Source organism: Grammomys surdaster, unplaced genomic scaffold (genome assembly GCF_004785775.1).
Source record: "Grammomys surdaster isolate TR1022 unplaced genomic scaffold, NIH_TR_1.0 193, whole genome shotgun sequence".
Lineage (NCBI taxonomy): Eukaryota > Metazoa > Chordata > Mammalia > Rodentia > Muridae > Grammomys > Grammomys surdaster.
Genome location: NW_021604638.1, coordinates 11,911,130 through 11,924,052, shown reverse-complemented (window position 1 = coordinate 11,924,052; position 12,923 = coordinate 11,911,130).

Below are 12,923 nucleotides of genomic sequence, written 5' to 3'. Positions count from 1 at the left end.
TCTCTCTCTCTCTCTCTCTCTCTCCTCTCTCCTCTCTCTCCTCTCTCTCTCTCTCTCTCTCTCCTCTCTCCTCTCTCTCCTCTCTCTCTCTCTCTCTCTCTCTCTCTCTCTTCTCCTTCTCCTTCTCCTTCTCCTTCTCCTTCTCCTTCTCCTTCTCCTTCTCCTTCTCCTTCTCCTTCTCCTTCTTCTTCTTCTTCCTCCAGAAAGCTACTGAGATCTACAGCTTTCCTACCTGAGGATGAGGAGTTTCTTTTAAACTCTAATAAAATTGCCCTTGAATTTTAAAATTAAAAACAAAAATGGATGACTTGATCAACCATCCATTGACTAAGTGAATCAAAAAAGGAGAAAAGGAGAAAGAGAAAGGAAGAAGCAAGGACACAGAAGATATGGGTGGGGAATCAGGCAGACAGGGGAGAGATGAGGACCTGTCTACCCTTGGAAGGATCAGAGGGATGGTGGTTTGTTGATGGATGAATGGAGGCCTTCATCATTAAGAATGTCCACCTAACTCCCGTTTGCTTCCTGTTCAGTCCCCTCTGGTTCTCATTCATTCCTCTCATTTCATAATCAACTTCAGGGTTTATTTTAAGTGTCCCTTGGAACAAATATCAAAGCCCAAATTGGTGTGCTAGGGTTTCTCACATTCTAATTATGGGGCATACTTCTGAGTGACGTAGGAGCTGAGAGGGGCTGAAGAAAGCCCGCGCTGCTGAAAGAAAATGAGATACATGACATTTGGAAAAAGAAGCCAATTTTCTTTAACTGAAACTGTTGCCTTTGTAACCCATATTATAAATCCAATAAATTCACATAATGCTACAGAAAATCTCTCACAAGAGAGAGGAGGGGAAGTGGGGAGAGAAAAATACAAGAGAGTCCTTATATCCCTTTTTAAAGCCACCCTTCCCTTTTATAAAAACAAATTGCTTTGATCCCTGGGATGGTTATCAAGGCTCAGAGTGCATGGATTCGAATACAGATTCTACTGATTCCAAGTGGAGTTGACATTGAAAGTCATAGATTCAACCCTTCCCTCTCTGCGAAAGAGATGGTAATGCCTACTTCACAGCTGTCAACAGAACCGGATAGCACACAGAAGGCTCTTAGGAATATGCCAGACACACAGTACATAAATGACACATGTGAGCAGTTACTGCTATGATTTGTATTATTCCACGTGTGCTTGCCGGACACAGAGAACAATACCAGGATCTGCGTGATGTAAGGGTTGCAAATAGACCCAGCGCTGCTCTGAACACTCCCATTCTCCTCCACTGCCTCAGCCACTAACAGTGTCCACTCTCGTCACCTCCAATAATCCTGACCAGGATTATTCTCAAGTCGAACGGCATGCAACCCAAATATAGGTATGGGCCAGCTTCCATGTAATTTTTTATTCAATTTACTGCTACCCAATTGCTTCTCCCCTTCTGGTCCCCCTTCACACAATCCCTCTCCCATTCCCACTTTCCTTCTCCTCTAAGAGTGTGGAGCCCCCACACCCATCCCCTCTTCCTGGCACATCTAGTCTCTGCAGGACTAGGCACATTCTCTCTCACTGAGGCCAACCAAGACAGCCCAAATAGAAGAACATATTCCACAGACAGGTAGAACTTTTGGGGTAGTCCCAGCTCCACTTGTTGGGGAACCCATATGAAGACCAAGCTGCACATCTGCTACATATGTGTGGGGAGGGGCTAGGTCCAGCCCGTGTATACTCTTTTGTTGGTGACTCAGTCTCTGAGACCCCTCATGGGTCCATGTCATTTGACTCTTTTGGTCTTCTTGTGGAGTTCCTAACCCCTTCAGAGTCCTCAATCCTTCCCCCCAAACTCTTCCATAAGAATTCCTGAGCTCCATCTAATGTTTGGCTATGGGTCTCTGTATCTGTTTCAGTCAGTTGCTGGACTGTGGATTCTCTCAGAGGACAGTTATACTAGGCTCTTGTCTGCAAGCATAGCTGAGTATCATTCATAATGTCAGGGACTGGTGCTTGCCCATGAGGTGGAACTCAGGATGGGAAAGCCCCAGCTGCCAAGCCTGGGTTTAATCCAGGAGCATACATGGTGGCATGAGAGAGCTGATTCCCTCAGGTTTTCCCCTGTCCTACAGAGGAAGAGAAAGAAAGAAAGAAAGAAAGAAAGAAAGAAAGAAAGAAAGAAAGAAAGAAAGAAAGAGAGAGAAGGAGAGTGGAAGAGTTTTTAAAGAAACTGCTCAGTAATTAAGAAATAATCTAGGACCATGGGAGATAGATGACTTAGCTGGTAAGGTACCTAGTGCACAAGCATGAGAACCTAAGTTTGGATCCCATGGACCCACATGAAAAGCCAACACTGGCTGTCTGTAACCCTAATGCTGTGGTAGGGAGTGGGAGGGTATGGCAATGGCACATACCCAGAGCTTACAGATGAGCTATGTAGACATTCCAGGGGCCCAAGGTTCAATGAAAGATGCTGTTCTCAAAAGAAAAAATGAAAAGACTAGACACCGAGGGAGTGTCTTTCAAGTCCAGCATTTGGAAGGCTGGAGGCCACAGTGGGCAGATCCCTGGGAGTACAGCACACCAACCTTGAAGACTCTTGGAGTTCTAGACCAGAAGCCAAAAAATATAAGATGAGGAACAATAGTGGAAAACGGAAAACACTCAATAATAATCTCTCTCTCTCTCTCTTTCTCTCTCTCTCTCTCACACACACACACACACACACGTGCACATACATACATACATACACACATGTGCAAACACTTATCTGCTATACATGTGTATGCATAGACAATAAACACACTAAACAGAGAAAGAAGAAATATAAAATATGCAGTCTGGGTTAGGGTTATCACCAGTGGTAGCATACTTAAAAGTTCAAAGTCCCTTGTTTGGACCCTGACACCAGAATAAAATAAACAGTCCGTGACTCTCTTTTCTCTGACTTACAATTCCCTGTCTTTATAATCATGCAAAAGTGATACACATTCTGTAGAGACTGTATTCTAGAGTTTGACACTTTGCCTTTTCCTGGGCCAGCCATGTGCAGTTTAATTTTCTCTCTCCATACTGAGTGTCTGCAACACTCAGCTACTCATCAGCCCTGCGAGGGAGGAAAACGAACCCTGACTCCAGAGCGTGCTGCGGCGCTAAGCGAGAGTGCCCAGCAGGCCTGGTTATTAAATGCATTTTCAACCTATGATATTTTCAACATAATGATGGGTTTATCAGAATGCAGTCCCAGCATTGGTCAGGGAGAATATGTACTTCAAATATTTACTCACTCCCTCAAAGAAAGAAGCATGTTCCTAATACCCACAGTCAGCTTTCTATATTCCGCACGTGTCATTTACACAACACTCTCTCTGTTTCAACCTCTCCTGAGGCTTTCTATTCCTTTCCCATCCACACAGTCCCATATTAAATGTTTCACTGCATAGATCAAGTCAACCTTTGGACATCCTTGGTGTTTTCTTTCCACCTCACATATTAACTAGATTCCACAAAACAAAAGACCAGCTAAAAGGCAGTCTAGCATGCAAAAGAAAAGACCAAGACTGTAGGATGGAAGTCCAAGGACTATTTGGGGCAGGGTGACTCATCTCCAATGAGGACTGAAAACTGCAACAATGTGTCTCCTCACAGGCTGAGTGATAAGTGGCCTGGCATAAAGAGACTCAGCCTCTCAAACTATAAGTCATTCCTCAACAGTCTTGCAACTGAATAGGAAGGGGTGTGAAAATGTTGCAACAGTCAAAGATATCTGAATATGCAATGACCAAGACTTAATTCAAATGAAGAACACACCAACCAGAGGGCTTTCCAGCAGGGCTTCTGTGTTGCTCAGTGCCATTACATTGCTGTCTTGCCCCTGAATACATGTGAACATTGTGCTCACACTCAGTGTGAAGTCTTAGCACCGTGCACACACTCAGTCTGCACAATGTCAGTCATCAGGAGTTGAAACACTTTGGCTCAGATTTGAGATGCTTGCCTATACCCCTACCACCACCACAGTCCCTTCACCAAAAAGTCACAATCTAGGCAGGAATTCAAAGAGAATGCTTAAGAATTGTGATAAGGATGCTGAAGTGCAGCTCTCCACAACTGATGGCTTCTGGTGGGAGTGCAGGTAGAGAAGGACTCAGTTTTCTCTAGGGGTTGGCTGCTGGGAGTTTTACCATGCTCCAGTGAAGGGCAACACACATTGAACTTATTGGTGGTGTCTCTTCTTCTTCTTCTTCTTCTTCTTCTTCTTCTTCTTCTTCTTCTTCTTCTCCTCCTCCTCCTCCTCCTCCTCCTCCTCCTCCTCCTCCTCTTCCTCCTCCTTCTTCTCCTCTTCCTTCTCCTCTTCCTCCTTCTCCTCCTCCTCCTTCTCCTCCTCCTCCTCATCATCATCCTCCTCATCATCATCCTCCTCATCATCATCCTCCTCCTCTTACTCCTCCTCTTACTCCTTCTCCTCCTCCTTCTCCTCCTCCTCCTCTTCCTTCTTCTTCTTTTTGGGGTTGGGGAGGTCACAAGGGTGATGTGTCCCTTGGAGATCTGGGAAGTGAGCATGATTGTTGTTCATGATGTGAAATTCCCAAATAATCAATAAAACTATTATAAAAAAAAAGAATTGCAGCATTTTTACTATGAGTACAAAGTTTCACTGACTATTCAGCTTAATGGAAAGCAAAGACTTCATATTTTCCTACTGTTATTCTTCACCATGTATCAAGTTATTATAGCTTAGGTTGTGTTATTAGAATGTTGGGTTTTAAAATTGCTATTTGAGGCTATAAGCAGTACTTTTTTAAACTGTCCAATGTGTTAGCCCCTGCAGTGTACTCAACAAACTGATTTTCTTCCTTTAAAAAAAAAGCTATTTGACCTGAGATGGATATGACCAGAGAAAAACATCTCCATGATATATTATAGTCAAGATGTCAAAATGACAAAGTAAAGAAATGATGTTAAAAGTTACAGGAAGAAACACCAGTTCACCTACAAGAACAGAAGCCTGAGAACAGCATCAGGTCATTCTTTATCACCCTTCAAATCCAGGAAAGCATAGAAGGAAGGATATGTGTCAGCCTCTGAAGCTAAATAAGTGCTAACCAAGATTACTACATCGAGCCAAGCTATAGTTTAACATGGACAAAGAAATAGGAACATTTCACGATAAGCACACAGTGAGAAGGTTCATAACCACCAAGCCAGGACTACAGAAGATGCCTATAGGAGTTCTATACACAGAGAAGGGAGAAAGACGATCAGGAGAGCACAGGAAAGAATTGATTTTTGTGAGAGGAATGGATGAATGAAGGAGAGTTGGGAATAGATCCATCATGTCTAACAGGGAATGGATTCATCATGTCTAACACAGTAGACCAGCTATGATACTAACAGGGAAGAAAGAAAATTCAAAATGATCATCCAACCAACCATAAAAACAACTAAGGAACTCACAAGAATTAGTAAATACATACCAATGGTAACCTTAAATGCAAATATCCCCAGCCCACCAATGCAGATATGTAAACTGGACGAACGGATGAATTTATGAGAGGATGAATTAGATCTAACTATCTGCTGACTTTAAGAAACCGTGTGACAGATAAAAACAGACTAAGAGTCAAAATATGAAAGGTAATTTATCCAATGAACACATATCAATAAAGGTGGGTGCAGCTGTTTTGATACCTGATGATGTAGACATCAGACAAAAATTAGTCTAAGGAGATAAATAAACCAGCTACTTCCTAACAAAAGGAACACGGAACATCTGCTGTATGTGAGAGAGAATCAGAGAGACAGAGAAAGAAAAATACACAGAGTGGGAAGAAGGGAAGGGTGGATCTGGGAGGAGCTGAAGTGGGAGTGGATATGGTCAAAATATACTGCACAAATTTTTCTAAGAATTAATAACCCTCCTTTCACCCACCTCGGGGTCCCTTGACGTTGCCCATCGTCAACAGCCTAAAGCCTTTGACCATCGATGTGACTCGTCTCACATCAATGTTTTGGGGTTGTGAACTTGTCTAAGACCCCCCCCATAATTAGACATCCAAATTCAAAACTCACATAGTTGGGATTGATCATAAGACGCCTTCTCTAACTAAACAGAGAAGGAGGAGATCCCAGAAGCCAGGACCCTCGCCCTTACCCTCACCCCCTACCTTTCCCCACCTGCACAATGTCCCCTGAAGCTTGGCAACTGCAAGATCCTGCTTGGCAACTGCAGATAGACTCAAAGCAGTGTACCATATCTTCTGAAGAATAGCAGGGAGACCACAACTCAAGCAGTGTACCATATCTTCTGAAGAATAGCAGGTAGATCATAATTCAAGGCAGTGTACCGTATAGACCATGACATATTTTAAGGCATAGGCCAAGAAGATTCTGTACTTTTCCACCACCTGGCCCCTTTTACCCCCTCCCCTTGTAAAACATGCTATAAAAAGCATTTCATGTTCAAAAAAAATTAAAAAAAAGAATTAATAAAATATATCAGTTTAAGAACAAGGTATAACAATTATAAATACATGCTTTGAAATTTGGTGCTTTAAATTGTATAAGAGCAAACACTATTGGACATGAAAGGTCAAATCAGGATTGATAGAATAAGAGAGGGTGGTTTGAATAACCCACTTTCATCTTTAGATAAGCCATCCAAACTAAAAGTTAACAAAACCAGTATTGTACTGAACCAAAGATCAAATGGACTCAACAGGACTCAACAGGTTATACAGAACAGTCTGTCCTAAAGAAACAAAATACATGTTCTCCTCAGCAGTCCATGGATCTTCTCTAGAATAGACCATATTTTAGGCTACCCATTAGTTCTTCCCAAATACAAAAAAAAAAGAAATAATGTTTAGTATCTTATGAAATAATAGAATAAATCTAGGAACCAACAACAAGAGAAACCATAAGCATAGATGGAGAGTGAACACCACACTCTGGAATAACCAAGAAGTCATTGAAAGATGCAGAAAGGAAATTTCAAATTTTCTGGGATTAAATGAGAATTAATTAAAACTTAGCAGAACCTATGGGACATGGTTCAAGCTAGGTGTAAGAGGAAAGCATGTGACTCAAGCAAACAAACTAATGGTGCACATATGGATCCTAGAAAAACAAGAAGCCAAACCCCAAAACAGCAGAAATGTCAGCAGTTGAGATAGTCCCTAGAGCTGATCAAGCAAGAGTGGGATCTTTGCAAAAATAAATAAGATCAGCAAACTCCCAGCCAAACTAGTCAAAGAAAAAAGGAGGAAAAAACCACAGTAATAAAATTAGAAGTGAAAGGGGCAAGTTAGTATGAATTTCAATTAAATACAGAGAATTACTAGGGAACGTTGAAAACTTACATTCAAAACGTTTGGGAAAGAATCTAGAAGGAATGAATAGATTGTAGAACACATAAGACCTACTAAACTTAAATCGAGGGTCTTAGAAAACAACTCAATGGGTAAAACACTTGCCAAGAAAGCATAATGACCAGAGTTCATATCCCTGAAACCCACATGTAAGCCAGGCAGCCTGACTGTAATGCCAGCACTGGGAAGGCAAAGACAGAAAATGGCAGAACAAGCTGGCCAGCCATTCTAGCTGAAGTGGGAGCTCTGGGTTCAATTGAGAGACCCTACCTCAATGAATAAGACAGAGAGCAATCAAGGAGGACACCAACACTAATTCCACTCCTCATTCATACATGTATCCATGTACACATGTGCCCATACATGCTAATAAGCATGTACAAATGACACACACACATATATACACCCACAAAAAAATAAAATTAAGAAGACATAAATAACCTATACAGATCCATAACAGCAAGACAGAAGCAGTAACGAAAAGCCTCCCATCATGGAAAAGCACAGGACTAGGCAGATTCATTGTCAAGTCTACTAAACCTTCAAAGAAGTGCTAACAAACTCTTCTATGAACTAGAAGGAACACTACTAAACTCATTAGATAAAGTCAACTTTGCACAAGTAGATGAGGACACAAAAAAAAGGGAAAAAAACAAAACTACAGACCAATTTCTCGGATGAACAAAGACACAAAACTTCACCAAGAACACTTAAGAACACATTAAGAAGACTATATACCATTAGCAAGGTAGTCTCATTCTAGGGATAAAAAGTTACTCAAGCCGGGCGGTGGTGGCGCACGCCTTTAATCCCAGAACTTGGGAGGCAGAGGCAGGTGGATTTCTGAGTTTGAGGCCAGCCTGGTCTACAGAGTGAGTTCCAGGACAGCCAGGGCTATACAGAGAAACCCTGTCTCAACCCCCCCCCAAAAAAGTTACTCAATATGCATATATCAAGAACTGTAATCCAGCATATAAGTAGACTTAAGGGCAGACCCACATGTTCATCTCAGTCAATGCAGAAAAGGCTTCAACAGAGTTCAGCAGCCTTTTATAATAAAAAGCCTTGGGGAACATAGGAATAGAAGAAAGATACCCCGACACAATAAAGGCAATATACGTCAATCCTATAGCCATCGTTACAATAAGTAAGGAAAGTTGAAACCATTTCCTCTAAAATTTGGAGTAAAACAAAAGTGCCAATTCTCTCCACTCCTATTCAATATATAGTGCAGAATCTTAGCTATACATGAGAACAGATAAAAGGGTTACAAACAAGAAAAGAATAAGTCAAATTATACCTATTTTCAGACAACACAATCCTATACTTAAGACTTTAAAGACCACAGAAGAAAACTCTTAGCCCTTATAAACACTTTCAGCAAAGTAGCAGAATATGAAATCAGCATTAAAAAAAATGTGTGGCTTTTCTATATACCAATAATGAACCCACTAAGACAGAAATCAATGAGAAAATTCCTCTCACAGTAGCCTTTTTTTTAAATAAATGTAGTATAAATCTAACCAAGGATATGATTATATTTCTGAAGACAATCTACAGATTCAACATAATCCCCATTGAAAATTCTAATGGCATTCTTTGTAGAACTAGAAAAAAACTAAAATTCACATTATAGCAAAAAGACACACGCCTAAACAACTAAAGCAATTGTGGACAGAAAGAGAAATGCTGGAAACATCACAATACCTGATCTTAAATTACATTGCCGAGCTACAGTAGTAAAGAATATGGTACTGTCTCAAGAGCAGATTGCAGACCAACAGAGAATAAGGAACCCAGAATACACCCACATAGCTACAGTCAAATTTTTGACAAGGCTGTCAAAAACAGTCAATAAAAGATGACCTCTTTAAAGGACAATGTCAAAGGACATTGGGAAAACTGGATATCCATGTTGTCAAAGAATGAGACTACATCCATAGTTCTCACTCTGCACAAAAAAATGAATAATCTAATGTAATCTAAAAAATTTGAAACTGCTACAGGAAAACATTGATAAAAACCCTGTAAGATACATGCAGAAGCAAGGACTTTCTAAAAAGATTCCAATAGTATCAGAAATTATCCCGAAATATTATAAATGAGATTACATGAAATTAAAAACCTTCAACATGACAAAGGGAATGATCCCCAGAGTAAAGACACTCCTGCACAGTAGGATAAATCATCTTTGTTAACCACACAGGAGACTCTCCCACAAACAGCAATTAAACATTAGAAAACAAATGATCCAGTCAATAAGTGGGCTGATGAAGTGAACAGATCTCAGAAGAAGTAATCCTAATGGTCAACAAGCACTTGAAACATGCTCAGCGACATCCTTTGTCATCAGGGACATGCAAATTAAAAGTGCCTTGAGAATCTGTCTCACCACAATCAGCGTGGCTAATGTCAAGAAAGCAGCATCAAGCGATGCTGGTGAGGATGTGGGGAGAGGAATCCTTACGGCTAGTGAAAGTGTGAACTTCCACAGCCACTACAGAAGTCAGTGTGGGGGTCCCTTAAAAACCTGAAAATAGGAGTAGCATATGATTCAACTCCACCACTCTCGGGTTAAGGCCCAAAGGACCCACACAGCACAGAGATATATGCATGCCTATGTTTCACTATTCACAATAGCTAGAAAATGGAGCCAGCCTCAATGCCTACCCACAGCTAAATGGATAGAGAACATGATGTATCCATATGTCGTGACATTTTATGTAGCCTTAAAAAATGAAATCATATCCAGACAAAATGGACACAGCTGAAAACCACTATGTTAAGCAAAATGAGCCAGGCTGAGAAAAAATACTGTATGTCTTCTCTTATAGGCAAGACTTGAATTTAAAATTATGTATTTGTGTGCATCTATTTATATGTGTGTATATATCTTGAAACTAAAAAGAGGATCATGAGAAGGAAGGACAAGATTTTGAGGGAGGGAGGGAGGGAGGGAGGGAGGGAGAAAAGAGAGGGAGGGAGAGATACTAGAACACAAGTGCATGAAAGCAATAGGGAAGACTGTGTGAAAAGAATAAGGAAACCAGCCAGAGAGACAAGAAGAGTACACAGGGGCGGGCAGTGGGGAGGAGAGATGAGCGTTATAACACATAAGCATGGAAATGCCATGATAAAATTATTACAATGAGGCCAGCACTCTACAGGGCTATGTGGTGGTATGAAAAGTATCCAGTACTCATTGGGGGAACCAAAAGACTCCTCAAAACAGGTCACTAGGAAACTACCATCCAAAGAATGAGAAAGCATCTACCAAATGAGCAGGAAATCCGAAGTGAGAAGAGCATCACTATCTGAGGACATGGTACAGACAAAAGCCCTGGGAAAACCACAGCACGCTTGAAGGACTGACCGATAGGGCAGCAGAGGCCAGTGGCAGCTTGTAGAAAGAGGCTGTTGGTTGCTGAGTGCAGCAGAGGTCACTCTTTGAGGGTTAGAGAGAGGATTTATTTGTACACCAGAATCATCATCAACTGACGTGGCAAAATTGTTACTGTCACTGTTAAGATGGAAACCGGTGCCAGGCATGGAGCACATGCCTTTAATACTAGCACTCACGAGGCAGAGGCAAGCAGATCTCTGTGAGTTTGAAGCCAGCTTTGTCCACAGAGTGAGTTCCGGGTCAGGCAGAGGTATATAATGAGAACTTGTCAAAAAAAAAAAAAGATGAAAACTGGTACTTAGCCCTGTGAGTCAGAGGCTGAAGCAGGTTGGAATTAAAAAAAGAAAAAAAAAACTATCTGGTAGATATTTCCCCTCTCAATAGGGCACTCACTATTTCAGCACGTGGTTTGGTCTGCTTGGTCTCTGAAGTGGCTTCCTACAGTCTGAGTCTTAGGTATGTTTTCTGGCTGAGTAACAAGGGGGAAAGTGAATAGACTCCCAAACCAATCTTTATCTAGGGAACTGCAATTTACCAAACAAGAAAATCAAGGGGAAATTGCAAAGATGAGGAGGGATAGGCCTTTTTTAGGAACAACAACCTAATCACAAGTCACTGCTGGGGAAGAGATGTCACAAAAACCTTGATTTGCAGCTTTGGGGAGTGGTGTGCCACGGGATACAGGCAATTAACAATGTGAGATGCTTCTCTGAGGCACCGATGAATCATGGGAGGTGGTGTCAATGGGCTGGAAAAGATGCTTCACAACACGTGACCAAATTCCTAGTCTGATTCATAGAGCATTGTGGAGCGGCCCCACCAAGCTGCAACTCAGTGATGGAAGTTTCAGATCTGTTTCTCTTAGAACAGTGCTCACCCCAGATTTTAAGGGAATGAATGAAGGGGTGAATAAATGAGTGGATGGACAGCTCTGGTGCACCCCAACAACTCTGTTGGGACTTTTATTCTGGCATTACCCTCTGGAGAACATTTGGCCTTATGACTGACCTTCTTAGGAGGGGGTTCCCAAAAGCAGACACTGATTTTGGAGGTGCTTGTAGGAACTCCTTTCACTGCAGTATATGGAACTTACAGGCAGGAAGCCAATATGGGTATGTTCATGAATATATACCTACTACTAGAAAATGTAGTTTGGTGCCCCTGGTAACCCTCTGAGAGATGATACAGAACTATGCTGGCCAATTCTCAGCCTCAAGCTACATGGGGTAGCTGAGGATTTGAAATATGGATGGTGAGAGATTAGATAGATAGATAGATAGATAGATAGATGATAGATAGATAGAACAAATTAACTCACTTGCTTTGAAAGACTTGACATAAAAGAAGTATAAAAACATCATTAGTGAATTTATATTGTATATTGAAATGATTTTTACATATATATTCAGTAAATATATAACATTAAAATCAATATCAACTGCTCTTTACTTAATATAAAAGTGCAGATGTGTACTAGATGTGGTAGCTTGTGTATGTGGTGATTTAAGTGAAAATAGCCACCCTAGATTCTAGATTCACAAATTTGAATACTTGGTATCCAGTTGCTAGAACTGTTCAAAAAGGATTAGGGGGTGTGTCCTTGTTGAAGGAGGTGTGTCAGTGGGTGGGCGTTGAGGTTTCAAAAGACTCTCACCACTCTGTGTGCCTCTTCCTTTCTGTCTACTAACTGGGGATCAGTCTGTAAGATCTCAGCTGTTCCTGCTGCCATGTCTTTGCTCCAATATCATGGACTCTAACCCTCTGGAACTGTAAGCCCCAAGTTAAATGCCTTCTTTTAATAAGTTGCCTTGGTCATGGTTTTTAATCACAGCAATAGAAAACTAAGATGTCATGCTTATAATCCCAGTACCCATCCTGCCAAAGATTGTCCTCACTTCCCTTGAGGCTGTGGATGCCCCAGGCTCCAGAGATGAGGTATGTGCAGACACGGTGAGAGCTCTTATTCTCTTGCTTGTTTATAAAGAAATCCACAGTCCTGATGATCCTGGGTTTGTGCACTTTTTTCCTTCCACCAACTAGATAACAATTGCCAAACAGAAATAAGATGAGTCTATGTGACAGAAGGATTGCTCAGTCAGTGAAGTTATTGCCATGAATGAGGACCTGAGTTTAATCCCCAGGACCCACATTAAAGGCCAGGCATAGC